Raw genomic sequence first — 23,895 nt, 5'->3', positions numbered from 1 at the left:
AAGATCTCACATGAAAGTTAGTCACACAAGGAACTAGAAATTGAGTGGATGTCCATCACTTGGGGAATGGCTGAATAAGTTATTGGTATATAAATGCAGTGGAATGTTGATGTTTTATAAGAAATGATTTGTTAGCCACAGATTGAATTGGTTTGCATAGATTACATGGCACAAATTCGTGCTTCTAATTCTTCACTTCTGCCCTATTTTAAAGATCTCAACCCATTAAGGGAGATTTGATTCTTTACTTCTTGTAAAAGGTTAGATTTAAGGTTATTCTGCCCCTTCATCTGACTCAGTACCAGAGTGCTCATATCTACAATCTACCAATGGATATTAAAACTTTACTTGGTTGACCTCTAAAGTGTTGCTATCATCATATCTCCTTCTCTGTGGTTTGTGGGAAGAAGATCATGGCTATCAGTCCTTGTCCTACCATATCCTCTCTCTCCCCATCCCTTACTCTCAGTACATCAATAAAAGGATTTTAAGGAAGTAAACTGAAAAAATACTTTTTAAAGATTTTCATCAGGAAAAGATTAATAATGCATGATCTAGGAACAATTCTATGTCATTAAGTGATTCAATTCCTTAAACACCTTCCTTTGCCTTTCAAAATGCAATTGGTATCATGTCCAGAGGTAACAAGAAGCATTATGGTACATCTAATATTGTAGAACTCACAACAAAAAAAAGGCAAAAAGACTATCATGAAGATGATTGCAGCTCATATATTAACATCTGTTGCAGAGGATAAGAGGATAAGAAAGTAGAGAAAATTATATAAATAACCTGATGATATTCTTTAAATTATTATTTTTAATCCTCAGTGACTTCAACAAACAAAAAAAGGAAGATAGAAAAAAATGGTGAAAAATACAGTATATTGGAAAATATGACTCAAGATAAAGAAATGAGAAACACCATTCTGTATGGTATACAGAAATTTCATGCAATCAAATGATGACATTTTCTTCAATAACATCATAGCAAACAATGAATAACATCAAAAAATGAAGTTATATCTTATAAAGGAGAAAAGTGATTATCAATAGAATCATACCTAAATCAACTGTTTATAACTACACCATAACTGTAAGACCAAAGCCAATACCAAAAGAAAAGATAAAGAGCAGTTTTAACATGCTATTTCAAAGGCATATCATGCACTTAAAAAAAAATGGTAATGAAAGACAGGTAGAAAGAGACATAGACAAATTGGATAGAGAAAGCGATATCAAAGCAAACAATCATCATGTGCCTTAGAAGTTTTTTTTAATTTGTTATTTATTTATTTTTAACATTCTTTTTTTAAGTTCTAAATTCTCTAAATTCTCTAAATTCTAAATTCTCTACCTCATTCCCACCCTTCTTCTACCCAGTGAGAAGGCAAGTAATATATTATATTATATTATATATATCAATATAATATATCAATTATATATGTGGAAATCATGCAAACATAATTTTGTATCAGCTATATCAAAAAGTGGGGAAAAATAAAGAAAGTTGTACTTCACTATACACGCATAGTCCAATATTGTCTCTGGATGTGGATAACATTTTTTTATCATGAGTCCTTTGAAATTGCTTTGGATCAGTTTATTGATCAATTCTTTCACAGGTGATCATCAATTCAGTATTGCTCTTACTATATGCAATTATCTCCTGGTTCTACTCACTTCACTTTGCATCAATTCATATAGGTCTTCTCATGTTTTTTCTGAAGTCATTCCCTTCATAATTTTTTATATCACAATAGTACTCCATAACAATCATATGCTCAATAATTGAGCCATTGTTCAAATGATCAGTATAACTTCATTTTCCAATTCTTTGCCTCTACAAAAACAGCTTTATAAAGCTTATATATAAAGCACTTATAAGTGCTTTTGTACATATATGCCATTTTCTTTATTGTTTGGTCTCTTTAGGGTACATGCAGACCTAGTAGTGGTATTTCTGAGTCAAAGAGTTTTATAACCCTTTGGGCATAGGTCTAAATTGCTTTTTGGAATGGTTTGATCATTTTACCACTTCACCAACAATTTATTAGTGTACCTATTTTCCCTCATCCCTTCCAGCAGTTAGCATTTCTGATAGGTGTTGTTGGTGCATCAGAGCTGTTTTAATTTTACTTTCTTTAATGTGAAGACTGAGTTAACACCCTGGATGCCTTAGAATCAGCTGGAGTCAGGATAAGCAAAAGTCCTTGGTCTTTATTCTTGGTCTTTAGGGGTAGAAGTAAACAGGATGGATGAAGAATCTCCACAACCTTCCTTCTCTTCATCTACTGCCAAAGTGACTCTGGGTTGTCTTACTCCACCTCCTAATCCTTCCCACAATTCTCTGTATACACCAAAAGATTGAACTGGCACAGAATAGTAGGAAGGGCCATTTGCCAAGCATATGCTCATAGAGTAGTCCAGTTGGTAATTAATCTTAAGTACTCCGTTATCTGACCTCAGTGCATCAACTCAGAGTTTCAGCCCTTTACATCTGCTGCTTTCTTTTGTTTTAGAATACAGGTGGTCACACTATCCCTGACTTCTCAGGGAGGTTAGAAACCCTAAAAGGAGATGATCACACCCTCCCTGACTTCTCAGGAAGAAAGATGAAAAACACCAAAGGGAAGTGGGGAGTCAAGCCAGATATTGTTAGTGGGTTTCTGGGCTGAAGGGTCTTACTAGAAACAGGTACACACAAACCCATCAGCATGGGAGGTGTTACACAAGCACATAGCAATAAAGCACAGGCTAGCAGTGATGACTCTCCCCACAGCTGGTGCAGGCTCAATATGATGTAACAAGCATGAATTGTACATGCAAGTAGTGATATAACAAACAATATAAATCAACATGGTGTTGTAAAAGATTTCCAGAAGTCCTAGAAAGAGGGTATATAAATAACAGTCACACATATGCCTTCTTTAGCAGCCAAGAGATAGTCCAAAACCAGTCTATTTTCCATTGCTTCACATGTCAGGGAATCCAATGATCCCCACAAGTTTTTGAAGTCCTGCAATAGTCTTATCATTTCTCAGAAAATCCAATGATTCCTGAGGGTTTTCCAAGTCCTACAACAATCTTATCATGTGTCAGAGAATCCAATGATTCCCAAGGGTTTTCAAGAACAACAACAGTTGTATCATGTCTCAGAGGATCCAATGATTCCTGAGGGTTTTGAAGTCCTACAACAATTTTTACATGTCTCCGGGGTTGCAGTGATTCCTGAGGGTTTTGAGGTTCAACAATTTTTGATGTTCATGAGTCAAATGCCATAACTGCCATGCCCTTTCAGTGGTGGGCACAGTTAGCAATGGAACCACACTATGCACTAAAAAGGCAAATCTTTTCATATCCTCCTTATCTAGAGGGATAGAATAGAAACAATCCTTAATATCTATAACCCAAAGAGGCCATTCCTAGGGAACTGAGTTTATTTACTTTTCTTAAATCAGTCAACATCCTCCATTTTTTAGATTTCTTTCTTACAACAAATACTGGGGAATTCCAAGGACTTAGAGAAGGTTGTAAGTGTCCTTGGTCAAGTTACTCCTGTACTATATCTAATAAGGCCTGAATTTTATCACTACTTAAGGGCCACGGTTCTATTCACACTGGTGTATCAGGTTTCCATTGGATAGTAATAGGTGAAAGTGTTGGCAGGCCTTCAACAGCAGCTCTGCCTAAAAAATCGAAGTATTCATTTGTAATCTTAATTGTTGTAAAATGTCTCTTCCCCACAGATTGATGGGGATTTTTTCAACTATAAAAGGAGTAAAAACTCCTCTTTTGCCTTCAAAAGTTCATTGCAAAGGGGTAGCACTAACTTCAGCTGCTATTGATCTTCCTATGCCAGACATGTAGGTATCTGCCTTAATCTTTGACCAGTGACTGGGCCAGTTGGCACCTCTAATGACTGTACGATTTGCACCAGTGTCTATCAGTCCTTCTAATGGTATGCCATTTATATAGTTAGTGAGCATAAGTCAGTTAGCTGTCACAGCTGTTGTCCAGTATATCCCCGGATTTTGTTGCTTGGAGTCAGAATCTGGACAACTATCACCAGATTGCTTATTAGGAGTCTGTATCAGTAAATCTGATGCTACTACTTCTCCTGGTTGATAAGTCACACATTGTCTACCTGTATTAGTGACTGGGATATTATCTACACATTCCCCAGTTTCCCACATCAATGTATGTATGGACACTGTTTTGTAAGTACTCTCAGGAGGTGAAATGGTCAAGACTACTGTGCTTGGAGGCAAGGGATCCATAGGCTGGAGACGTACAGATTTCACCTCTCCAGGGGGATATCTCAGTTGTCCCAGCTACATACAATCTATTCTCCCCAATTGTAATCTCTTTCTCCCATCAGATTGCTTCCTGGCTGATTGATTGTGTAATCCCTTTCTCCCATCAGATTACTTCCTAATTGATTGGTCATGTCTGGGTACTGAACTTCTAGGCACTCTCTGGGTATAGCATCAGCTGCCATCATGCTCCAAGTATTTTTTGTCTTGGGCCCTGGGGCTGGGCCCCTCATCCTGTTTCCCTGAATTATATCTACATTCTGATGCCCAATGGAAGCCTCTGTTGCATTTTGGACATAGGGTATTGGATCTTGTTCTCCCACCCTATTTTCTCATTCTGTCTCTATGCCAACATTGAGCTTTCAGATGCCCTACTTTACCACATTGAAAGCATTGACGAGTCTCTCCGGAAGTCCCTTGCCAAAAGGGACCCTGTCTTCCCATGTTTGGATCTTAGGAAGTCTGCATCATAGCCAGGCTATAAAAAGTATTTGTGCCCACTGAGGCACAGTGTCTTATGATCTCTTCTAAAGGAGCATCCTTGTGTAGTCCTAGTATAATTCTTCTACAAACCTCATTAGCATTTTCTTTAGCAAGTTGCCTTATCATAATTTTGTGCTTTTTTTCAACTTGAACAATTCTGCTAAAAAGTTCATTTTTTCAGTATATTTTTGTGCCTTTTTTTTTTTTATCATTCGATCAATTCTAGTTGTTAGTGGTATTGATAGATCAAAGGGTATGCATAATAGTTTCAAATTGTTCTCTAGATTAGTTGACTAATTTCACAACTCCACCAACAATGAATTAGTATCCAAATTTTCCCACATCTTCTCCAACATTTATCATTTTGCTATTCTACCATATTAGCCAATCTGAAGATGTGGTAATTCTTCTCTCTTTTTTTCATCAAAAAAATAAGTTACTCATGTCTCATTTATGTTTCATTCTCCATTGTCTAGTCTCTTATATTGATCCACTCTATTTTTCTGACTAAAATAATACTGCTTTATAATATAATTTGAGTTCTGAAAAAATATGAAATCCTCTTCATTCCAATTTAAAAAAAAAATTGTTCTTGATGGTCAATGACTCATTTTTCCAAATGTTTTTTGTTACTATCTTATAAACATAAGAATCTTTTAATAGTTTGATTGGTTTTATATTAAAATAATAATTGAACTAATAAATAAACTTTTATCATTTTTATTGTACTGACCCATTCCAGCAATAAGCACTGAATATTCCTCTAGCTATTTGTTATTATTTCCTAAAAGTCAATTTGCAATCCTATCTATTAAAAAATGTTACATTTTTGGCAAATAGATTCCCAAGTATTTTATACATTTTTAGTTATTTAGAATGGGATTTTATTGCCTATGATTGCTTTTTAGATTCTGTGATGATGATGATGATGATGATGATGATTACATGATTCTGTTCATTTGTGAGTTGATTGTATAGCATCCAACTCTATTGTTTCAATATGTATCTATACTGGTATTCTAGAATTGTCTAAGTAAACCATTTAAGTAAAGCATCAGCAAATAGAAATGTTTTTTCTTTCCCTTGTTTATCTTTACATCTTTAATTTCTTTCTCTTATCATTATTACCTGGATTTCTATAACTATATAAAATATAATAATATAAATTATGTAAACTTTATATGGTTGTATGCATATTTAAATATGTTATATAAATGTATGTATTTTATACATATAAATATATATAAACATATATATAAATAATAAATATATAAATAAATAAATATAAATATATATGTATGTATTTTATACATATAAATATATATATAAATATGTATATATATGTACATATATAACTATATAAAATAATAAGGGGGAGATTGAGAATTCTTGTTTTACTCCTGCATTGAATAGAAAATTTCAATGTCTCCATTGAATATAATGCACGCTTTTGGTTTATATGAAGTTTTAACAATAATATTTTAAAAGGTTTTTTTTGCCTAGACTTTGCAGCACTTTTAGAAAAAAATTAATCTTCTAGTATGTAAAGTGTTTTTCTGCATCTGTTAAGAAAAACATGTGACTTTGGATAATGATTTTTTAAAATGTAATTAATTGCATTATTTATTCTCTGAAAAAAAAATAAGCTCCTAGTTTTATTTATTAGCTCAATAGTTGTCTTACTTTCAATTTTCTAAACCTTACCTTTGATTTTCAGGATTTCCAATTTGTTACACAATAGGGAATTTTTAATTTGTTCTTTTTCTAGTTTTTTTTTTAATTGCAAGCCCAATTCATTGATTTACTCTTTCTTTATTTTATGATATAAAAATGTATAAAAATAAGTTTCCCCTAAGTATTGCTTTGGCTGCATTCCATAAATTTTGGTATTTTGTCTCATTGTTATCATTCCCTTTAATAAAATTATTGATTGTTGCTATGATTTGTTCTTTATCCCATTTATTTTTAGGATTAGATTTTTTTAGTTTCCAATTAATTTGTAATTTATCTTTTCACTGCCCTTTATTGAATATAATTTTTATTTCATTATGATCTGGAAAGTGTGCATTTAATATTTCTATCTTTCTACATTTGATTTTGAGTTTTATGCCCTAATACATAGTCAGTTTTTGTGTAGGTTCTATGTATTGCTGAGGAACAGATATGTTATTTTCTCTTCCCATTATATTTTCTTAAGTGGTCTGTCATATATAACTTTTCTAAAGTTCCATCTACCTCCTTAACTTCTTTTCTTGTTTATTTTTTGGTTGGATTTATCTAGCTCTGAAAAGAGAAAATTGAGGTCCCTCACTTCTATAGTTTTGCTGTTTATTTCCTTCTGCAACTCACTTAACTTCTCCTTTAAGAATTTGGATACTATACCACTTAGTGCAATATGTTTAATATTGACATTGTATCATTGTTTAAGGGTTTTTTTTTTTTTAGCAAGATGTAGTTTTCTTCCTTGTCTCTTTAAATTAATTATTAATTATTTTTGTTTTTGTTTTGTCTGAGATCATGATTGTCCCCCCCCCCCCCCCTTTTAAATTCAGCTGAAGTATAATAGATTCTGGCGCAATCCTTTTGCTCTGTGTATCTCTGTATTTCAAATGTGTTTCTTGTAAACATTATATTGTAGTATTATGGGTTTTGATCCACTCTGCTATACACTTCTATTTTATGAAAGAATTCATTCCATTCACATTCACAATTACAATTACTGTGTATTTCCTCCATTTTATTCCCCCCCCCCCCGTTTGTTCTTTCACTCTTTCCCTATTCATTAGTGTTTTGTTTCTGACTACACCCTCCCCCCAATCTGCCCTCCCTTTTGTTAATCCTCTGCCCCTTTACTTAACCCTCTCCCCTCTTACTTCCCTGTATTATGATAGATTTATGATAGATTTATATATCCCACTAATTGTGTATGTTATCTCCTCTTTGAGCCAATTTTAATGAGAGTAAGGTTGAAGCAGTGCCCATTGCCCACCCACATTCTTCTCCAATGTGATGTCTTTTTTTTTTTTTGCCTCTTCATTGAGATAATTTACCTTGTTCTACAAGTCCTTTCCTTCTATTCCCAATGTAATCCTCTTTCTTACACTTAATTAATTTTTTGGTCATTGTCTCAAATTCACTTTAAACTTCACATATTCTGTCCATGTATATTTCTTCTAACTGCACTATTAGTAATACAGTTCTTAAGAATTACAAGTATCATCTTTCCCTGTAGGGATGTGAACAGTTTAGCTTTATTGAATGCCTTATGTATTCTTTTTCCTTTTTCCCTTTTTATCTTTATTTTAAGGCTTGATATTAAAAATTAAAAACAAATTTTCAGCCCTGGATTTTTCCTCAGAAAAGCTTGAGAGTCTTCTATTTCATTTTTCCCCTTGAAAGATTATGCTCAATTTCTCCAAATGGATGGTTTTTGGTTGTAGTCCTATTTTTTTGGCCTTCCTGAATATCATGTTCCATGACCTCTGATCCTTTAATGTTGTAGCTGATAAGTCCTATGTAAACTTGATTGTGGTTTCCTCTCATTTGAAGTGTATCTTTCCTTGACCTGTGATATCTGGAATTTGGCTATAATAATCCTGGGAGTTTTAATTTTGGGATCTCTTTCCAGAGATGATTAATGGATTGTTTTAATGTCTATTTTACCCTCTGATTATAGACTATCAGGACAGTTTTCTTTGATAATTTCTAGAAGTATGATATACAGGAATTCCTTTGGATCATGGCTTTCAAATAATCTGATGACTCTTAAATTCTCTCTCCTGGATCTATTTTCCAGATCAGTTGTTTTTCAAATGAGGTATTTTACATTTTCTTCTTTTTTCATTCTTTTGATTTTGTTTGATTGAGTCTTGATTTCTCATAGAGTCATTAGCTTTCTCTTGTCCAATTCTAATTTTAAAGGAGTTATTTTTCCAGTTAGCTTTTTTATCTCCTTTTTCATTTTGCCAGTTATATGTTTTAGAAAGTCATTTTCTTCAGTGATTTTGTACCTCTTTTTTCATTCTTTGAGTTTTTATCAAGTTGTTGACTTTTTCTATGTTTGTGAGCCTCTTACCACCTCTGGGTCAGGAGCATCAAAAGCCACAAAAAGAAGAATGTAACTATTTTCTAGCCCAGGACAAGTTGGAGGGCCAAGAAGAATGGTCTAACACCCAGATGGGAGTGGAGCAATCCAGAGCAGGTGGCACCAGTATAGGCTCTGTCCCAGCAAACCAGGAACAAGCTTCAGGACAAATGAAGCAATGGCAGCTGTGGCAATTTCCAAACTTATTAGCCCACAGATTCCAAAGACTACTTAGAAGGTGAGTAGGAAAGGTTTATTGCTCTAGTGAAACACAGTCCAGTGCATCACATCATAGCATAAGCAGGAGAAAATCAAGAACAGGCCTTGGGAACCAGTGAATCAGCAGCAGCAGCAGTGGCCTCAGAAACTTTGACTTTGTTATCTTCTGAGTATATATTTTGATTTTACTTGTGACCATAGTAACTTCCTATGGTCAAATATTTTAGTGTTGTTTACTCATTTCCTCCGCCTATTACTTAATTTTTTAACTCATGGTTAAAGTAAGACTCTGTTTCCAGAGTAGAGGGTATACTATCCCATGCTTCAGAGTTTTTGTGTAATTGTTTTCAATGATATTTCAGTTTTTCTAAAGTGGTATGACCTTACTTATTCTTCTGGCTATGCTCTGGTCTGGAATTGGAGGAACATTCTCACTCCACTGTAACTGCAAGGTCTGGTGTGTTAGTGTTACTCCTCTCCTTGGGATTGCCATCAAGGATTTCAACTTAGATCCAAGCAACAGAGTCCTGCCTCAGAGCTAGCAAAGAGACCTCTGTAAGCTAGCAGTTGTTGGACCCTATTACCATCTCCGAGCTGAGAGTTCCATCCAAAATCTCCAAGAAAAATATGAATATATCTCAGGCCATGGAAAAGTTCAGAAAAGATTTTGAATATCAAGTAAGAGAGATTGGATAGAAAAAATGTGAAGAGAAATGAGTGCAATAGAAGAAAATCATGAAAAACAAGTCAACAACTTGGTATAGGACACACACACACATACACACACACACACACACACACATACACACACACACACAAATACTGAAGAAAATAATGCCTTAAAAATAGACTAGGCAAAATGGTAAAAAAAAAAAAAAAAAAAAAGTACAAAAAACCAATGAGGAGAAGAATGCCTTAAAAAGCAGAATTGACCAAACTGGGGGCACAGAGGGGAGAGATCCACTGAAGAAAACAATATCTTTAAAGATAGAATTAGACAAATTTAAAAGGAGGTACAAAAGCTCATTGAAGAAGATAATTGTTTAAAAATAGAACTGAGCAGATGGAAGCTAATGACTTTCTAAGTCAAGAAACAATAAAACAAAACAATGAAAAAATAGAAGATAATGTAAAATATTTCACTGAAAAAACAGCTGACCTGGAGAGAGAATTTAAAATTTATTGAACTACCTAAAAGCCATGATCAAAAAAAAAAAAAGAGCTTAGATATCATCTTTCAGGAAATAATCAAGGAAAACTGTCCTGATATCCTAAATCTGGTGGTAATATAGAAATTGAAAGAATCTGCCAATCACCTCCTGATTCAAGGGTCTCAAAATGAAAATTTCCAGGAATATTATAGTCAAATTCAAGAACTCCCAGGTCAAGGAAAAAATATTGCAAGCAGCCAGAAAGAAACAATTAAAGCATTATGGAGCAACAATTAGTACAACACAAAATTAAGGACTGGAAGGTTTGGAAACCGATATTCCAGAGACCAAAGGAGCCAAAATTATCACCAAGAATCACTTACCCAGTAAAATTGAGAATAACTTTTCAAGGGAAAAAATAGAAATTCAGTGAAATAAAGGATTTTCTTGAAGAAATAACAGAATTAAACACAAAATTTGAATTTCAAGTACAAGACTGTAGAAAAGCATAAAATGTAAACAGAAAAAGGAAATCATCAGGAATTTAATAAGGTTAAAATGTGAGCATTTTTACATGGGAATATGACACTTGTAACTCATAAGAACTTTCTCATTATTAGGACAGTTTAAAGGAGGATGTATATACAGAGGGTAGAGATGGTAGTTGAATATGAAGGGATAGTATCTAAAAAAACAAAATTAAGGAATCAGAGGAATGTACTAAGGTAAAAAAGGAAAGTAAAACATAATATGTATAAATTGTCTCACATAAAAGAAGCAAGAAAAAGGTTTTACAGTGGAAGAGAAGATGGGAGAAGTAAGGAAGAGTAAATCAATCTAATTCTCATCAGAAATGGCTCAAAGAGGGAATAACACACATTCAATTGAGTATAGAAATCTATCTTATCCTATGCAATAGTATGAGGGGAAAGAGATGGGTGGGGAAGGACTGACAGAAAGAAGGGAAGTTTGGGAGAGGGAGTAGTCAGAAGCAAAATGCTTTTGAGAGAAGAAAATGTTAAGGACAGAGAATAAAATAAATAGGGTGGATGGTGTTAACAAGATTGTGAAAAAAAATGATGCAAGTTTCTCTCATAAAGGCCTATTTTCTCAAACATATATGTATAAAAACAAGAGCTATTTCCTACCTGATAAATGACCAAAAGACAAGAAGTTTTCAGATGAAGTAATCAAAGTTATTTATAGTCATATAAAAAATGTTCTAATTGATTGGAGAAATGGAAATTGAAACAGTTCTAAAGTATTATGTTAGATTGGCTAATACAACAGAAAAGTAAAATGACAAATGGTGGTGGAGATATAGGGAAAATTAGACATTAATGCATTGTAAGTGGACCTATTAACTGATTCAACCATTCTGTAGAGCAATTTTGAAACTATGCCCAAAACCTAAATTGAAATCCTGTTTCAGACATTTACTAACTATGCAATACTTTGACTTAGCAATACTACAAATAGCTCTGTATCTCTAGAGAGATAAAAAACCAAAAAGAGAAAGGATCTATACATAGGAAAAATATATTTTATATTTATATTATATGTGATATAATATATATAATATAAAATATATTTCTATTTATATATATATGGGACAAAGAATTAGAAATTGCGAGGATGCTTATCAATTTGGAGAATGGTTGAATAAATTATGGAGTGTTGTTATACTACAAGATATAATGAAGAGCTGCTCTAAGAAAAACTTAGACTACTAAGAGCTGATGCAAAGTGAAATGTACTATGTACAAAGTAATAACAATATTGTAAGATGAACAACTGTGAATGACATAACTATTCTTAGCAATACAATGAAACAAGACAATTCTGAAGGATTTATGATGAAAAACACTATTCATGCCCAAAGGAAAAACTAATAAGTATCTGAATGCAGATTGAATAATTTTTTTTTTACTTGAGGGTATTTTTTTTGGGGGGGAGAAGGGAAAGGTTCTATATTTTCTTTTCACAACATGAGTATAATGGAAATATTTTGCATGACTACATATGTATAATCTGTATTGAATTGCATTCTCAATGTGGGGAGAAGAGGGAAGGAGAGAATCTGGAACTCAAAGTTTTTTTTTTTTTAATGAATGTTAAAAATTGTTTTTACAAGTAACTGGAAAAAAAATAAAATAAATAAAAATCAAATAAAAATTTTAAACAATAAAATTAAAAAAAATAATAACAACTAAACTGCTACTAACCCATGGGACTGGTAGATTTTCTTCATTAAATTAATTAATAGCTAAAAAGCTCAAATGTGTAATTTATAGGAATAAGAGGAGGTGAAAGTGAATGGAATACAAGGAAAAGATTCCTAAATAAATATAGTAAGAACATAGCTACTATGAGGTTTCTGAGGACTGGAGTTGTCAATTAAAACAACAGTCTTTCCTGAAGAATTCACTAGAATTCTGTTTCCTTCTAATGAGTTATACTTCATAGAATCTATACTTCTATGAGTCATCTTCATAGAGATTCTTCATATTCTCTACTCCCTATCCCATTCCCAATCAATTGCCAAGTTTTATCAGTTCTACCACAATAACATCTTTTCCACCTATCTCCTTCTTTATGGTGCCATACTAGTTCAATCCCCATCTTGTCTTATCATCTGAACTAAGTGAAAGGAAAAACAAGGTGGTACAGTAAAAAAAAGGAGTTAGTTCTGGCATCAGGAAAATCTGAATTCAAACCCTACCTCAGACATTTACTTAATATATAACCTTGGTCAAGTCACAGAATTTCAATTTTTCTTATCTGTAAAAAGGGGATAATTACACCACCTACCTCCAGGATTGTTTTGGAGATAAAATGATATCTTGTTTTATTTGTCACTTGCTTTGTAAACTTAAAAGTGCAATGTTAATACACTGGATGGAGTCTTTGGCCTAAAGGCATGAAGTCTTATCTTCCTAAATTCAAATCTGACTTTAGACACGTATTAGACACCCTGTTTGCCTCCACCTTTTTAGCTGGAAAAGAAAATGTCAAACCACTCTAGAATCTTTGCCAAGAAGACCCCAAATTGGGTCATGAAGTGTCAGACAGGATTAAATTGTCTGAAAAACAACAATTATTATTAATTAGTTTTCTAATTGATTTTTTTCTTTTAGCCCTTTCCCTTTCCAAGTTATACTTTACAAAGCTATCCTGCCTGCCTCCCCCCCCCCCCCCCCCCCCCCCCCGCCAAAAAAAAAAAAAAATTTCTTCCTAAAGCACAGGACTGACCATACTACTCTCTTATTCCCAAATTTTTATTGACCTACAGGATAAAGTTGTTTTACCAGTGTCTATTTCCATATTTACTTTATCTTATTTCCCCCGTCTCATTCTATACGCCAGACCAACTGATCTTACTATTCCCCAGGCTTGATATAGTATCTTCTGAATCCTTGTCTGCCTTCACAGACTGCTTTCACAGACTCTCTTCATCTCTATCCTTCTTCTTGTTGTTAGGTTGTTTCTAACTCTCTACCACCCATTTTTGTGGCAAAGATATGGGTGTAATTTGACATTTCCTTTTCCAGAAATTGTTTCAGGAGAGGGAACTGAGATAAACAGAATTAAGTAACTTACCAGGTAGCATAGCTAGTAATTGTCTGAGATCCTATGTGAACTCAGGTCTTCCTGACTCCAGGTCCTAGTCTCCATCTACTGTTTGACCTAGCTGCTCTATATCTTAGAAGGTTTAATTTCCTTTCAGACTCAACTCAGATACCATCTCTAACAAGAGGTCTTTCCTGATATCCCCCAACTCTTGTTTTTAATTCTCTCTCCCTCTTCAAATTATCTTGTATTTATTTCCTTGCATAAATATTTCAATCTGTTCTTCCACCATCCTCAGAGATTGCAAATCTCTTGAGAAAAACACTTCTTTATTTTCTTTATGTATGCCCAGTACTTGCCACAATGCCTTGTACAGAGCAGTTTATTAATATTCAATAAATAATTGATGAATTTACTGTATATATGATAGTATTATCTTGCATTTTACCTTTCACTTTCATCTTCAAGAATAATCTAGTAACTATTAGCCATCTAGAAAGGATACTACCCATTTAGCATTATTCCAAGGAACAGATTTAAATATATACCAAACTATTCTGTTCTCTTTCAAAGAATCAGTTTAGAAGTTTTTCTTCTTTGGAAGATTCAAGATTGTTTTGATTTTTTAAAAATTTCTTTAAGTATACAGAAATAAAGACAAATAAAATAGAAATGAAATGTTGAAGTATAAACAATATAATAAACCTCTTAAATTGGTTGTGTGTCCCAAGTTTTTTTAACCCACAAAATAACAAATCTATAAAAGACTGAGTTTTTTAAAAAGAAAATTAGTAGCCCCATTTTAAGTATGCTTTCTCACATTGTATACACACATTGCTGTCACCAGATAAAAGAAACAAGCCTACAAATCCTTCACAGCAATTGCTGATATCCTATATGAAGGGCAAATGTCCTCTAAACATCTTTTATATGTTATACTTCTCTTTTCAAATCTCTTTTCAAAGACTGGAGAGAACAGAATATGTGGCAAAGAAATTATTATTATTAAGTAGTATAATTATTTAAGAGCTACTTGGACCTTGACCTCCCTTCTCTTTTACCAGCCTATACCAAAGAGGAAAATAATTCTCACTAGTATTTTTCTAGTTTTTTAGGTGGAACGAAGAGAAAATTGTCTACATCTGTTTCTAAAGTGTTCATACAAACACAAGAAATTTGCATTAAAAATCAAAATATTCTTGTTAGATACATGTAAATGAAAAGGGATACATTTGAAGACTAACGTAAGTGACTTTCCCACCAGTATTTATTGGGTCACTGGCTTAGCTAGTAGGTTGATCAAGTCATTTACCAAATCTAGAAGTAATGCATTTACTAAAGGAAACACCTGAGTATCAAGGGCTTCCCCTTTGCTGAAGTAGCACTCTGTTTTTAGGAAGATTGTAAAGACCTTGAATATAGTAGATTATTGTTAAAACAGTGAATTATATTTTAAAATAGATTAACCACACCTAGAAAAGGAAGAATCCCAAGAATGTACACTTTGAATAAAAGGGGTTTGGACATTAGTAAAACTACATGGGAAAGTATGATCCAATGTATAATGATTTTTGACAATGTAATCTTTTTTCTCCATTATCCAAGATAATTTAGAAATAGTTCATAAAACTGTTGAGCAAAAATAATTATTCAAAATTTCAATTATTGTCTATTCATTCACTCAACAAACATTTATTGTTTTTCTATATTGTACAATAAACTGTTGACAAGTCAGCATAGATATGACTTAGGGGGACTGGAAGTTCCTTTAAATTAACACTGTCATGGTGATTTGGGAGGAAGTGGAAAGAAGAAAAAATTTGGCAAGAAAGGGTTCTGGATCCTGTTGCAAAACCCTAACTGCAAGCCAGATAAGATTCTAAGTAGACTAGAAATACCTGTTATTACAGAAGAAAATGATTTAAAAGATGAAATGAAAAAGAGGACACTTTCAGAATCTCCCCTCCCCCCAAAGTAGACAAAGGAAAATGCAAATAGTAAAACAAATCTGTGCAGATGTACTGTCTTTCCTCTATTTATTCCAAATGTAAAAAGGCACATTAGCAAAGCTCAATTTGTCTCTAGCCAAATAAAGACAATTCTTAAAAATTATAAGATTTGATGCCTTTGAAAAATTTAAATTTAAATTCCCGAGTACACCCCAAATATATTAGGTGGTAACAATTGTTAAGTACTCCTCAGTTTGTCTCACTAAATATATATGTTCTCTCAAGGCTCTGTTTTTCCAGGTGCCCTTTTCCTCCTTTTCTATAATTTTTACCTTAAGGTTCTTCTCTACTCCCAAGATTTCAGATGTGCAAGGGAACCAACCTTCTTCCAGATTTAGAACTAGAAGTCATCTCAATAGCCATCTAGTACAACCCCTTCTTTTTTTTCGATGAGAAAACTGAGTCTTAGAGATTAAACTTGCTGAAGGTCACAATGCAGCAAGCATCAGAGATAAGAATGTTATTCTTGTGTGCAAAAGTCCTAAATCCATATATCCAGTTCTAATCTCTCTCCATTTATCGAATTCTGGGCTTCCAAATACTTACTGCACACCAGCTATATGCTTGGTTTATCTGGCACCTTGAATCCAATAAACCCCAAAACTACAATACACTGACTCAGAATTTAGCCATACAAAGACAAAGAAAATAGTTGCTGGCCTTGAAAAGCTTACAATTTAGCAAAGGGAGACAGGTTTATTGGCACATACATACACAGAAGGAAACTGAGAATTCTAAGTAGAAGAAGGAAGTGCATTACAGGTATGAGAAACAGCCAGAGCAAAGCACAGAGATGGTCATTTTTCAAAATGGGATAAGCAGTGTGTGTGTGAGATATTTTCTGAATAATAATGTAATACATGGGAGTAGCTCTTTTATCATATTTTTTCAAAGAAAAAAAATCTTCCCAATTTTATAAAATTGGGAAAATATTCTCCAAAGTAGAAGGGGGTGGATAGGGGAGAGATGTGATACAAATCAGAATAATTTCTAAGCTGAATCTATCATAAAAATCTAGCAATCCCAAAACAAAGATACACAGAGAATTATTGATAAGAGCACCAAGTGAATTATTAAAGAAACAAATATATTAAAATTTGGCTTAAAATATGTACAGTCTTTTACTTCATTTTAAAATTAACATTAAGTGAAATTAAAATTAAACATTCATGAAAAGGTTCATTTCTCTATAAAGAAAAACTAAATGTCAAAACAGAATATTGACTACTCGGCAATAGAGAAGGAAAATTCACATATGTGGGAAAATCTAGATTAAAAAAAAAAGCCAGGCAGAAGTGCCTGGTCATTAATTTGCTTCAGCAGGCAGTTTTCCGATTTAAGAGTCTTCTTACTTAATGATTTGGGTAGAAAGTTCTGAAAAATTCGAGTTAAAAAGGAGGAGGAGAGTTTTCTTTTAAAAGGGCCATGTGCATTTTAATAATAAAGCAAGTTCACAAAATGTCCTCTAGTGATTCAAAGGTAACCGTAGAGCAAAAGCACGGGAATCGGGGTTGGAGGAGTTAAACCTTAGTTTGAGGACTCTTGAACTCACCTTCACAGCTCACGTGGTCAGAATAAACAAAAGGTGAGCCATTGTCAATTTAAGGGGGAAATTACTATTTCACGATTTTGAGGATTTCAAAACCTACAATAGAAAATTCTTTCTAATTAAGGCGGAGTTGTTGGGGGAAGACTTTTATTGAAAAGAAGTTAAAGTGAGGGGAAGCTAGAGAAGAAGAGAAAGAGGAAAGAGGAAAAAAAGTAAATGAAGCCAGTGGACCCCGAAGGTGGACTGAAAGTCCTAAGTCAAAGAAAAAGTGCATTAATATTCTATTTGACACATGCCTCCTCTATCCCTCCCTTCCTCTCTCCTCCTCCTCTTCTTTCTTTCCCTTCTCCTGGCCGCTAGAATGGGGCAGTACAGTCCAAGAGTGTGTTCTCTCTGCAACTTTTGCAAAAGCGGGAGAATCACACACACACACACACACACACACACACACACACACACACCATCCATGCCCATTATTTTTTCCTACTTCACTCTATAGCTTTAGGGCAGCCCTCTCCTGTACTTATTCTCCCTGTTATACACCACCCAAAAATACTGCGAGTCTTTCTTTAGGAAGTCCCTCGGTGGGGAACTGATTTACAACGTCCAAGCCGGCCATCAGAGACGCTGCGGGGCTGAGCGTTCCTTAGCAGCCGCGGCTGCTACAGAGGAGGAGGCGGAAAGGAGGAAGAGGAGGAGAAGGCAGGCGGCGGTCGAGAAGAAGCAACAGCCGCAGCAGAAGCGACTGAGGCAGACGTGAGCAGTAGCAGCAGCAGCAGCAGCAGCACAGAAGGCAGCCTCAGCAGAGACAGCAGCAGGAGCAGCAGCATCTAGAACGCGCTTAAAGGACCGGTTGGTTCGCATGCGAGTCACGTCTGCTCCTTCAGTGCTGCCGACCAGAAACACCGAGGCTTCACCAAGTGATGAGAACAGACGTCAAACTACCTTATGAATATTGATGCGGAGGCTAAGCTGCTTTCGTAGAGGAGCAGAAGGAAGCAAGATGGCTGCCCTTTAGGATTTGTTAGAAAGGAGCCCCGGCTGCATCTGCTGGATTTCTGCAAGGCTGAGGGGACAGAAAAAAAGAGGTCAGAGTGCTTCTCTTACTGCCGCGAAACTCTCCCTTTCCTCCTCTTCCTCCCCTCCGTGTCTGTCGGGCTTCTTCGGGGTGCAGGCGAGCAAAGCCTTCAGTGGCAACCTCCAAATGTAAAGAGGGAAGAGGGAAGCTTCAGAATTTACCGAAACCTCTTCAACATGGCTGACAAATAGAGTTTTACAAAAATTCCCCTCAAAAACCTGCAGTCCCGTGCCACCTCTCTCCCTCTTGCACGCCTGTGTTGGCCCCCACTAGAAAACTAACTTACTGTCCTATCTCCCAGGAGCAGATTGCCCTGGCTTTTTTATCTGCAGGAAAGTGTACGTTCGCGCTCGTGTGTGCGAGTGTCTCTGTGTGTGTGTGTCTGTGTTCTTTCCTTTTCTTTGTTTCTTTCCAAAAAGAAAAAAAAGTTCAGGGGGAGGGAAAGCGTGCTACTTTTCCCTTTAACACCCTCCACCACTACCCCCCTCCCATTATATAAGTGTAAGCGTGTAAAGTCTCTTCTTGTTGAAATCTACACATTAGAGCCACTTCTGATGGAGATTTTTTTTTTCCTTTTTCTCTCTGGTGTGTGAATGTCTTTACCGATTTCTTCCTTCCCCTCATCCTCTCGCTCACAGCGGATTTTCTTAAAAATCACGTTGGAGGTGGTGGAATCGGGAGACCTTTCGAGGGGTTGATTGGGCTTTTCAAGTCTGAGGGGGTTTATGGAAGTGCTGAGTGAGATATCAGACAGGAGTTTCTTTGACTTCCACCTCCACCACCACCACCACCACCAGCAGCAGCAGCATCAACAAAAGCCACCCTTCTCAGTCTCAGATAGATATATTAGCATTGCTCCCCGGCTGCGCCGTCTAGCTTTTGGAGAATCTGTGTGAGAGAATTTGTGTGTGAAAGTCTGTTTTTCTGGCTTTGTGCTGCTCCTGAATCAGCTTTCATTTGGTTCACCGGTAAGTGACAGGCAGACACAAAGGCAGGCGCAGTCAAAGGGGAAGGGGGGAGGGGGAAATAAAAAAGCGGGGGGGGGGGAGCGGGGGGAATGGGGGAGGCAGAAGAAGATTGTGGAGTTTGAAACTGCAAGGTCAGGGGCACTGAAGGAAATGAAACCCAATCCTAGGGGAGAAAGAGAAGTGGAAAGTAGATTTGAAGCAAGCTCTTCCTTTTTTTTTCCCTCTCTGCCCACCCCTACCCCCCTCCAATCTGCAACACATTTGGTCATCTTACAGACTCTTTTTCACTGGGGCTATTCCCCTAGTGTTGCTAAGAAAACTGTGTTTAAATGATTGTAGAGTTTGGAGCCTCTAATACGGGGGGAAAATATATGCGGGGTAGTTTAATGCAGAAGGTTCAAAATCTACTTAGGTTTTAAAAAATCATTTGGCAACAAGGATTTGTTTTCATTAATAATAGCTTCAATTCATATTTCTCCCTCCTCTATCAGTGCTTAAGACTTAGGAAAGTATGCTCTTCTCCAGACCCCCATTTACTTGGTTAAAAATTTAGTAAGCCGTTTTCACATGTGCCCCCTGTGTAAGTCAAACGTTATCTAGAATAACCTAACATATCTACATTTAAAACCCAAAATCACATTTCATTTCCTATTATGGCTAGCATACAAATGACAAATCCACTAAACACTAAACAATGAATAGTTTGTGGGTTTTTTTTTTGGGGGGGGGGGGAGATTGTTTTGTTTTTGTTTTTTGGCCAGGATGTTGTGAATTGTCTAGAAGATTTCATTGTCTTTAATCTAAAAGAAAAAGTGGGACCCAAAAGGTATTGTTTACCGGCTAATGATGCCATTACATTTACATTTTAATGGCAGCTTGAAATACTGAAAAGGATGGGGGTGGGCTAGATTTATCCTGTATTTGCTTGTGTATTTCCTGAGGGTACTTTCACTGGGACTGTGAAGTATAAAAAAAGGAAAACAAATGTCTTCCATGCTAGAGGTGTTAATGATTATGGGTTAGTGTTAAACTCAAGTTGGAAAGGTGCTGTTCAGGTTCTGATCAGAAGGCCAAGCGATTAATACACACATCCCTAAATACACAAAGGTGTTTGTTCATGCTTTTTCACTTGTAAGTGCTTCTATTATGATCTCCAAGAAATGAGTAAATTCTGCTAAAACAGTGACACACATACAGAAGATTCTCTCAGATTAAAGAGGTGGGTATAGTTGTTCATATCTGCAGAAGAGAACACAATTTATAAGAAAAAAATAAAACCTTTTTAAAAACCCAGAATTTAATTGTATTTTAGGACTCCAGAGCCTGGTAAAAATAATAACAATAATGATACCAAGGTTAGAAGTAAAGATAGTTTCTTTGGTTTTAACATGACTTTTGTAACATTCCCCTTGCAGAGGAAAACTATGATTAATGACTAAATGGAATTTATAAGCTTTCTAAATTCCTAAAGCTTCCTTTTATCTTGACATATACCTGCAATTTTCTTGAAGAACTTTTCATTTGCTGTGGGACTTTCCCTCCACTTGGCTTATTAATAATAGATTCTTTATTACTAAATGAAAAGGATAAATCCTCAGCCATGTGGCTTAGATAAATTTGGGTCTGGACATCTGGATTTGTTCCTGTCCTGTCATCAAATTCAGATTTTCTTGTTATTTTATGCAGCTCATTTCATGCTGAAAGCATTCACTAATTGATCCTGTATAAGATACCTGAGAGAGAGAGAGAGAGAGAGAGAGAGAACACACAAATGTTTTGGATAAAATATTCACTTTGTGTTTTGTATAGTAAGAATAAATTATTCAAATCAGCATAAATAAAATAAACAATACACAGGAAACATTGCCTCAATTGCTCCATTTCAAGGTGTATGCAACACAATTGTCCTTTACATGTTACAAAAAAAAAAAAAGTAAGATCAATGAAGTTAGTATTGTGCCATGTGAAAAACTATTGAAAAAATTAATTTTTATGACACAGGAGAAGCAGTTGACAAAATGGTCACATTGTAACTAGGACTTAGCTGTGTACTGCATTTTTGTTGACCTGATTACTAATATGTAATAACTAAGGTATAAAAAAAAAAAGTCACATTTGCTTTGTTTATTTGAAAATGTACCAAATTTGTTTGACCATATTAGCTGGGTCTAGCATTTTGTTGTTGCCTGTCCTAGAGCCAGAGGGAAACATGTTATTTTGATAGGAGTGGGGACATGGTCCTAGACATGTCAACATTACTTAAAGAACTAGGAACGTGCACCTGCTGAGGAGTTTTTATGACAGATTTCCAAGATCCTTTGTTGGCACTGAGACTGCATTATGAAAAAATAGGTCATTTAAAAATATTTTTTCAGTTGTCCACAGCAAAATTTTTCTACCTATTATGCCAAAATATTCCTATGTTGTAATTCACATGTTACTATTGTAGGAGCTCCACTATCACCACCAACCCCGCCCCCCGCCCCCCCCCACACTTTTTCTTTTCCTGTCTTCATTACAAAGATACCCAAACAATCCTGTATTTCAGATACTTCCAACTAGCAAAACCTCTAAATTTCTAGGAAATACTGCATACTGAAATAGCAATCAAAGGCTTCATTCAAGAAGCTCTTCACTTTATACATATGTGTGTGTGTGTGTGTGTGTGTGTGTGTGTGTATAAAATCTCATTTGATTCTAAGATGAGGCAAATATTAATATTTCTACTTTATAGATGAAGAATCTGGGACTGGAAAAAGTCACAACTTGATACAAAACAGAATTATAGAAACTAAGTAAGACCCAGAGTCTTCCCCAAGGTCACAAGAAGGCCTGGGGTTTGACTTTTAGACTACTACTTGAGTACTTTTGCCACTCTCCTACACTGCTTTTCAGTTCAATTTTCATACAATCTATCATCTTTAGGGCTGGGATTGAAACCCAAATTGTTTTACTTCAAGCTAGGTCTCTTTTCCTCAAGACAACTTGACATTTCAAAGTAGAATCATCAGAGAATATTGACATTGATAGTCTCAGGAACACTTTTTTGAACCAATTAGAATGGATCTTTATTTTATTTTTTTTGTTTTTATTTAAATGTTTAATGGTAATTTCTTTGAATACAGTTTATCTAGCAATCTACATTTTCAGTAATAAAGGTCTTCATTTTGTCAGGAAGAAAAAATATGTTAACAGCCTCTTGTCACTGGAGCATGCCACAACTTCAGATCAGCTGTAAAGTGTTGGTTTATCAAAATAACCCCTTTCCCAACTATTTCATGCTACACAGTGGCTTTAAAGTGTGGTAGTAACACCAAAGCCAGCAGCAGCAAGCCATCTTGCAAGCCAACTTTTACAATTGGAGACTTAACAGAGGTAGAGTCAATTTGCCAAGTTCCAAATAGAGCTGGTGGTTATCTTGGATGCTCTACTAAAGAACACATCCACAAATGATTTTGCCAAATATACAGTATTTACTTGGTCCAGATCTCTGATTGCTACCTTGGTTTTCTGCCAGCACTCAGTGAGGCCTGGCATCATTTTAAAGTGCTGTACAGTATGTCTGCTCATTCTGTATGTGGTGTGAGGAGAAGGTTTTAAAAGGAGGGGAAACAAAGTTTTGATTAATGGAGAAAGAATATATAAGGATGCATTTTGTTATAAAACCAAATTCAGAATTGGATATCCAGCAAAATTCCAGCATAATTCTGATTCTGTTCTGTATTGCAGTTAATTCCTGGCTTGAGAAAAGCAGATAGGTTCCTGTTCTTTTTTTAAATTATAGTGTTTTATTTACAAAACATATGCATGGGTAATTTTTCAACATTGACTCTTGCAAAACCTTCTGTTCCAACTTTTTCCATCCTTCCCCCCACTCCCTCCCCTAGATGTCATGTAGTCCAATACATGTTAAATATATTAAAATATATGTTAGATCTAATATATGTATACATATTTATACAATTATCTTGCTACACAAGAAAAATCAAATCTAGAAATAAAGAAAAAAACTGAGAAGGAAAACAAAAATGCAAGCACATAATAACAGAAAAAGTGGAAATGCTATATTGTGGTCCACACTCATTTCCCATAGTTCTCTCAGTGTTGCCGATTCTCTTATTTACTGAACATTTGGAACTGATTTGAGTCATCTCATTGTTGAAGATGCCACATTCATCAGAGTTGGTCATCATATAATCTTGTTGCTATGTATAGTGATCTCCTGGTTCTGCTTATTTCACTTAGCATAAATTTATGTAAGTCTCTCCAAACCTCTCTGAAGTCATCCTGTTGGTCATTTCTTACAGAACAATAATTTTCCATAACATTCCTATACCACAATTAATTCAGCCATTCTCCAATTGATGGATATCCATTCAATTTCCAGTTTCTAGCCACTACAAAATTGGCTGCCACAAGCATTTTTTCACATGTGGGTCCCTTTCCCCTCTTTAAGATCTCTTTGGGAT

The 23,895-nt window shown here is 35.1% G+C and overlaps 1 protein-coding gene and 1 long non-coding RNA gene across 4 annotated transcripts in view; one reads left to right on the top strand and one right to left on the bottom strand.

Moving 5' to 3' along the window:
• The window catches only part of LOC116419803, a 38,647-nt gene extending 20,199 nt beyond the window's left edge, over positions 1-18,448 (bottom strand). Inside the window, exon 1 of the long non-coding RNA XR_004230105.1 lies at positions 18,326-18,448. This is a non-coding gene — a long non-coding RNA (uncharacterized LOC116419803). The remainder of the gene's footprint in view (positions 1-18,325) is intronic.
• The window catches only part of TET2 (tet methylcytosine dioxygenase 2), a 182,437-nt gene continuing 176,412 nt past the window's right edge, over positions 17,871-23,895 (top strand). For all 3 annotated transcript variants that reach the window (XM_031941926.1, XM_031941925.1, XM_031941923.1), the window contains exon 1: positions 17,871-18,468. The gene's annotated coding sequence lies outside the window, so the exon portion shown is untranslated. The remainder of the gene's footprint in view (positions 18,469-23,895) is intronic.

The sequence above is a fragment of the Sarcophilus harrisii genome, chromosome 6 (genome assembly GCF_902635505.1).
Source record: "Sarcophilus harrisii chromosome 6, mSarHar1.11, whole genome shotgun sequence".
Classification (NCBI taxonomy): domain Eukaryota; kingdom Metazoa; phylum Chordata; class Mammalia; order Dasyuromorphia; family Dasyuridae; genus Sarcophilus; species Sarcophilus harrisii.
This window is presented reverse-complemented; position numbering and strand designations above follow the sequence as displayed.